The 7,514-nt window shown below is 32.9% G+C and overlaps 1 pseudogene; it reads left to right on the top strand.

Moving 5' to 3' along the window:
* Positions 1,889 to 2,749, top strand: LOC104704738 (annotated as a pseudogene).

Below are 7,514 nucleotides of genomic sequence, written 5' to 3'. Positions count from 1 at the left end.
TCACTCCCTATCTATATGAACCTAATCCTGACTTGCAATTATCTTGTTATGCATTGAAGTCGAACTTTTGGATACCAAAAACATACTTGGATTGTCTTTCACATTTTACCACCCTTGTCAATCCAAGTAGCTAATTCCAATTTTTGGAACAGTTCCCCGCACCCTTAACCAACCTTTCTTTCAAGCCAATTGTATTCTTGAGTGTCAGGCATTTTCCGAGTTGAGCTTGTTAGAAAGTGTTAGGTTCTAACCGACAAGAGTAGGATCCTGTGTAGTTCTAGTTCGCGTTATCCGGACTAGTAGGACTAGGTGAGAACTCGATTTTGGGTATTGGGTATGGATTTGTGCAGAAAAGTAAAGGGTATAAAGTCTTAAGGAGAGGGATGTGTTTTCAAAGTTTACAAGTCTAGTAAAGGATTTGGGTTGAGAAAAGTAAAAAGAGTTATTGGTTATGGGCATAAAGTAAATGGTTAGAAAAAGAAAAGAAAGTAAAAATGTTTAAGATGTCTAGAGTCCTTGGAAGAAAAGAGAAGGAACCATAGTGATAATAAAGATTTCCCAATTCGCTAGAATGAAAAGAAGTGAACTCCTCCTAAGACTAAGTGTAAAGAGTTTGAGATGATGTTTCTGATGAAGGGTAGAGATAGGAGCAATTTCTGGATAAGAATGTTAGGACTGAGTTTCCTTGGGGACCTTGGGGTAGACAGGGCACTGCTGTTGTATATATCAGTTAGTTTCAACCTTTAGCCTTCTTTTGAGCTCAACTCCTTTTCGTGAGAGAACCTTAGTCTGTATTGACAAAACCACTTGAGAAGGAAACCATCTTCGTCTTTGACCTTTTACCCTAGCCAAATGAGTTCAACGGCACTGCATAGCTTGATTCACGGCTCTCCGTTAATGAATATTAAAAAGAGTGATTGATAGGATTGCATGTGTAGATTAAAGATCATAATCGTTTCAATTAAGTTAAGAAACAAAGTTCTTTCACCTTGCATCATAGAACTAAAAACAAGGACCTTGATTCTAACTACTCAATTCAGCATGTTTTAGGTTTTGAGACCCCATCTTCACACCTCTCTTCCATACTTTGTTCTTGATTGTTTGCTTGAGGAAAAGCAAAGAATAAGTTTGGGGGAGTTGTTATGTTTATATTTTGCATCTCCTTAGCATGTATTTGTCATGCGCTTAGCTAGGATAACTAGTCGTTTTGCATCATCTTAGAACCTCTTTTATACACTTTGCATGTTTAGGAGGTTTTTGCATCATCCTTGCATACATTTTGCATTTCGGAGTATTTCAGGTGTCTAGGAGACAGAAACGCAGACGATCGAGCCACTTTCACCCAAGCAATCGAGCCACGCAATCAAGCCACTCTCACCCAAGCAATCAAGCCACGCAATCGAGCCACTCTCACCCAAGCAATCGAGCCACTTTCACTTACTTAATCGAGCCACTGTCGCCCACTCCGACTCGATGCACATGACAGGAAGACGTTCCGTCTTACACGCTTCAGGAGATTCCCAAACCGACGCTTCACCTTGTCGTTTTAAGTTTTAGAGATTTACATGTTTTTACTATAAATAAGTTTTGTTAAGTCTTGGCTGGAGACATCTTTTATCTCGTATTGTTTTCTTTTCCTTAAGGTTAACCTAGCCACCAAATATGTTCTGAGACTTTGTATTCCGATATCTTTGAGATTATTCAGTTTTTGCATTGGATTCCTTCTGCAAAGTTGCTCATCTTATTTTTATCTACCTAATAATGCTTGTTTTAATGTTTTCTATGTTTGCATCCTTGATGATGATTTTCGGATCTGAGTAGTGTGGTAGTGATTGTGCTTCTTTGTGCCATCCAAAGAGGTTTACGTTTCTTACGTCTCAACTCAATTATGCTGCTCCGATGGTTTGGCCGTAGTCTCCGCCGCTATGTTACAGACAATGGTGGTAAAATCAAATTCACGATTTGAGATTTCTCCGGCAAAACCTGTGTTCAATCCTTTCATCTGAGATTTGCATTATTAGTTCATCCTCATCAATTTTTGTGAGAAATGCCAAGACGATTTGTTTATTTGATTTACCATACTTCACCGCTTTAGCCGCTACAAACTCCATCGTAGCAAGAAAACCCAACCCAACCTTACTCTGGACTCACGACGAGACTCTCCGTGACTGTGGTCCTCTTAAATCGAATCAACTCACGGGGAAGAGATTGTCGTCGTCGTCTCAGCTTGTTCTGATGTTGACTGGTCATCTATCTCGATTTGGCCTTTATATAATCAAATGGAAGAGTTGGATTAGAACCTTGCGCTTATCTCAGGCTGTTCTCTCACACGACTGCCTCCAAATTCGAATAATCACTATCAAGAGGACGAAGATGAGGATTATGAAGAAGAAGATGAAGAGAGACATAGCAAATTGAGGAGTATTAACTACATAATGACAAGATCTAGTACAATTTATAGATTTGCTGGAGTTGGTGGATCGACGACTCTTGTCATGAAGACAAAGTGAGAGATCTTGAAGAGGAAAAGGAACAACTATGGAGATGGTGGTGAGAGGCAGAGGAAAGGAGCAAGAGCCATGGTAGCAAATATTAGAGTGTTGATGAGAAAGTTATGGTAATGGAGAAGAAGAAGGTGGAGTTTGCGAAGGAGACAATGAGACTTCATAAGGAAATGGAGATTAGAATGATTGATTTGATTAAGACTTTTAAAGCTCAACTTCTTTGGTTTTTTCAACTCTTCCTTTGATTCCTCCTCTTTCTAAAGAGAAGAAATTATTAATTAAGCCAATAAAATAGAAGATGATGCTATGTTTATTGTTCTTCTTCTCTCTTTTAGTTCTGTGGACTAAACTGGAAATCCAAAGTTAGCTGGTTTCAGACATTTAGGAAGATCTTCATAAACTCAAGGACATCTTTCTAAACAATATGAAATCTTTCTTAAATTTAAAGAAATGAGTTTTGACCTATCTTTTTATTCATGTTTTGCCTCAATATATTGCAAACTACTCCATTTAGTGAAGAATATTGATTTTATTTTTGTGAACATTCTGATGTTAAGAAATTCTAATTTTTTATGAAGGTCTTCCCGAATTTCATACAGTCCTTCCCGAATTTCATACAATCCTTCCTTAATTTCAAATAATGTTTCCTGAAGTTCAATCACAAGTAAAGCAAAGTGCTAACAGAAACATGTGACACTATTATGATGCATACAAGTACCAAAACAATCTATAAAAGTTTCACAAGTTCCATACATGTCTAAATAACAAATAAAGTAAAACTGGATCACATAGCTTGAAAAAATCTCCAAGCTCTGTTTCCTGCGATAAAAGTTGAATTTTATCAGAGAATATGTTTCAGGAAAGTCTTCTTGAATTCTCAATAGTGCTTCCTGAATTTTTAAATGTGACTAAGAAAAACATCAATATACAAGAAACAACAATAAACAACACACAAGCAATAAGAAATAAAGATGAAAACATGGTATAAGACTATAAGTAATAAGACAATTGAGTACTTATCAATCACTCTCTTAATAAGAAATTATTAATTAAGCCAATCACTCTCTTCGGTTCTTTCAAGCTTTGGCACTTAGTACGATGCTCAAGCTGTATATATCTCCAACCATAGAAACATATAAGATGTTTTTGTTTAACTCACAAAAGAAACACTTCAAAAGTACAGATCTAAGCCAAAATGAAACAACCTGATCAACAAAATTGTTAAGCGATTCAATACAAAGCATCTTCAGCCTTTCATTCTTTCCAGATTTCAAATTCTATTTAGAACAATTTAGATACCTCAACAAAGACTAGCAAATATGATGAATGCAAAGCTAAAATTAAACATCATCAACAAACCCTTCTTTAAGAGGTTTATTGCTAATCTCAAGAACCTCTCTGCTGATATCAACATCGACCTCATTCAATCTGCTTCTAAAATCCTAAGAGAAACAAAATCATGAGCTATATATGTTGAATCCTTCTAACGACTTAATAATCACTTCAATGCATTACGAGAGTCAAATTTTAAAATATGTATGGATTTGTTAGTACGAGTTTCAGTAACCCAAAAATTCCTCATGGCGAAGAACACTTCCGCAGCTTCAGAAACAATCTTCGATTATGTTAGTAATAGGAGAAATTGTGTTTCAACGATGGATACAATAACCAGAAGACGGAGAAAAGCTCTTACAGTGTAAATCTGATCGAATCAACGAAGAGAGGATACCACGAGCCATTTCGATCCGATACTGCTGGAGAAGAATTCAAAGATTTTGTAGCTTTTGGGTCGCTCTTTCTCTCCGGTGATGGGAATCGCAGGCGGAGCTTGTTTGGGTTGAGAAGATGAATCGTGTCGGTGGAAGCAGAGAAGAGACGACATAACCTTTAGTTTTATAAATAATTTAGATTTTTCCAAAAATTAATAATATATAAATTTGTGCTAGTTTTGGAACATTTGAGAAAAGCCTTCTCTTAATCTCTCATTGTTTCATTCTCTAATCCTCTTCCTCTATATCTCAAATCTCTTTTTTTTTTGTGGTTTTTTTTGTTATTGTTGTTATATAGGTTAAAAAATCAATTCAAATATCATTGTAAAAGCTTAATTCTAAATTTTAATTTTAGAGTTTGTATGATATGTATATCTTACATTATTATTTTTTATGTTTAAAAGATTTATCTCCATTATCTATTTTAGATTAGCATCTTATAAGTTATTATTTTTCATACTTTTCAACAATATTCATCATACAATAAGATCATGAAGATTAAATGATCCATTTCTAATTCTCTCTTATATACTTCCGTTATTTCACATATTCATTGATATACTCTATATTTACTGTTTTTTCATGGTTGTTATGTTCCCTTATATTGTGTTTTGTTGCATTATATTGTGTTTTGTTGCATTTAGTGTCCAAGTGAGTCTTCTTGCATTTTAGAGGTCCTATAGTTTCTTTGTCTATGTTTTGGTGTATTTTGTGTGTCTTTTGAACCATTTCATATTAATATAGTGGAAGACACACATTTGGATGCAGAAAAGATGATTAATGATTGGGAATCAGTCAGCAGTCCCTTCAAGATCGACTTGTATGAAGACCTTTCCTTGGTATTTAACTCCATAGTTATTCATCAATGTTATTGGAAATTGAGTAAATTTTGCAATGGAGGTGATTTCAGGCCAATCGGATGTGCTTCTAAAGAGTTATAACTGTTTTAGTGAACGTATATACAGCCAGAGTGAAGATTGGAGCCACAAGACAAAACGATCGACCATTTCGTGTGGTCGATCAACTCTTCCACAGGCTTGAACGAACCTCCATACTTCGATGATCGACCTAAGCAATCGACCAAATGGTTGATCAAGACACGGGCCTGACTTTAGACTTCAACAATCGACCATTTGATCGATCATAGGGTCGATCAACTTGAGCTGGACTTGACCAGACTTCCGAAACTTGACAGATCGACCAAAGGATCGACCAGGATGGAGAAACAATCAACCGATTGGTCGATCATTTGGTCGATCGTACGTTATTTTTGGAACCAAAATCCGGTTTGTTCTGATTATCTCTGATTTGTTTTATTTCAATCTGGTTTGTTTCGGTTTAGTTTCCAATTTTTCTATAAATACATTAACTCCTCATTAGGGGAGATAATCTTTTGTTTAGCAATTTTTTGGGCTCCTAAACTTGTTCTAGATTTGTTCAATCCTTGTTTACTTTCAAGTTTTTAATAGTAATCTTTTTTTTCATTCTTCTATTCTACAACCTCTAATTATGATTTCACAAAGATCAAGCCTCTACCTTTGTGAGATCATGATCATGAGTGAGTTGTCTTATAGAGTCTTTGGGGTTTGGTAGTTTAGGATGATTTAGGAGTTGGATTATGGAGTTTATGGTTGTATTGTTTTAGATCCTTGCTTATTGGCTGCTATTAAAACTAGATCAGCTTTGATCATGTTAATTCTAGACTTTAGGAATTTCATGTCCAGAAGGTGTTTGATGAAATTCCTGAACCAAAACTTTTAAGTGTTTTTCATTCGTGAACCAAAACCTTTGGAAATTGTTGACTAGGGTGCTTGGTGGCTAGATAGACTTGATTGTAATGCTTATTCATCATTTAATTGTCTTTGGAAGAAGTTGATGATTGATTGATTAGTAAAGGGATTAATGTCATGGAAATGTGTTAGTCTTGCTTAGTGTTTTATGGCCTAAGGATCTTGTTTAGTTTAAGTTGTTTGATACTCTTTTAGTTATTGTTGAGTTGATTTTCTATTTCTTTCATAGTTTATTTGTTGAGCTTTTTACAATTTGTTTGTCTTGCTTAGTTAAGTTTGTTACATAAATCAAATCTTTGTTTAAGTTTAGATTAAATAAATCAATTTGTGCATTCATAGTGTGTTGATCATTGGAGAGGATTGATAATTTAATTGATTAGAGAAATATACTGCACCATTCATGTATCATTTTATAAAGATCAATATAATTAATCATTTATAAAGTCTATTTTGTTTTGTAAAGTCAATCAACTTTATTTATAAAGTCTATTTTGTTTTGTGATCCAATTGATAAATATGTAAAGATCAATATAATATTTATTTTATTTTATGATTTGAGGTTTTTGAAAACAAAATGAACTTAATTAAAAAAAATTGGTCTTTGTGATTTAATCAAAATGAAAAATGATCCCAAAAAGAAATCAAATTTTAACTAGAAGTGAAACATAAAAAAATAATATAATTTTTAAAATACCATTTAACTAAATTCTCTAAAGATGAAACCATTAGTATGAAATCTAGCACTATAAAATAAATTGATGAGTGAAAAAAACCAAAAAGATAGAAGAAATTCTTGGGGGTTTAAAAAATCTTTAGATTGAAGTTCATATAATTTTATAAAAAAAAACTAATTTAGTATGTCACTTCAAAAGTAATATTTTCAATTTGAAATATTATGTATGAGTTACTACACAATAATTTTATATGCAGTTAATAATTTTACATGCAGTTATTAATGTCATTGTAAAATTTAGTAACTGCATATAAAATTATTATGTAGTTAGTAACTGCAATAATTTTATATGCAGTTATTAATGTCATTGTAAAATTTAGTAACTGCACATAAAATTATTGTGTAGTTACTAAATTTATACACAATAATTTTATATGCAGTTACTAAATTTTACAATGACATTAATAAAAACTCTTTAAATCAATTATTAACCTCTACAAAACATAACAAACATAGATTCACTCACACTAGGAAAATGTTTAAATTTCTATACTATTATTTATATTAATATAGCTTATCAATTTGTAATAATTTGTTTTTAGTATTTGTTAATTTTTGTTCTATAAAAAAATTTATATATTTTATTTTTTGTATAATAAATAACCATACAAAAAAAATGTTGAACTGTAGGGTTTTGAAATTCATATTTTAGTAGAGAAAAACAAAAATATTTCTTGATGTTATTGTTAAAAAAATAATTAATGAACAATATTTTATT

This window comes from Camelina sativa, chromosome 7 (assembly GCF_000633955.1).
Source record: "Camelina sativa cultivar DH55 chromosome 7, Cs, whole genome shotgun sequence".
NCBI classification, from domain to species: domain Eukaryota; kingdom Viridiplantae; phylum Streptophyta; class Magnoliopsida; order Brassicales; family Brassicaceae; genus Camelina; species Camelina sativa.
Note: the sequence above shows the minus strand (reverse complement) of the source record. Positions and strands in the feature narration are given on the sequence as shown.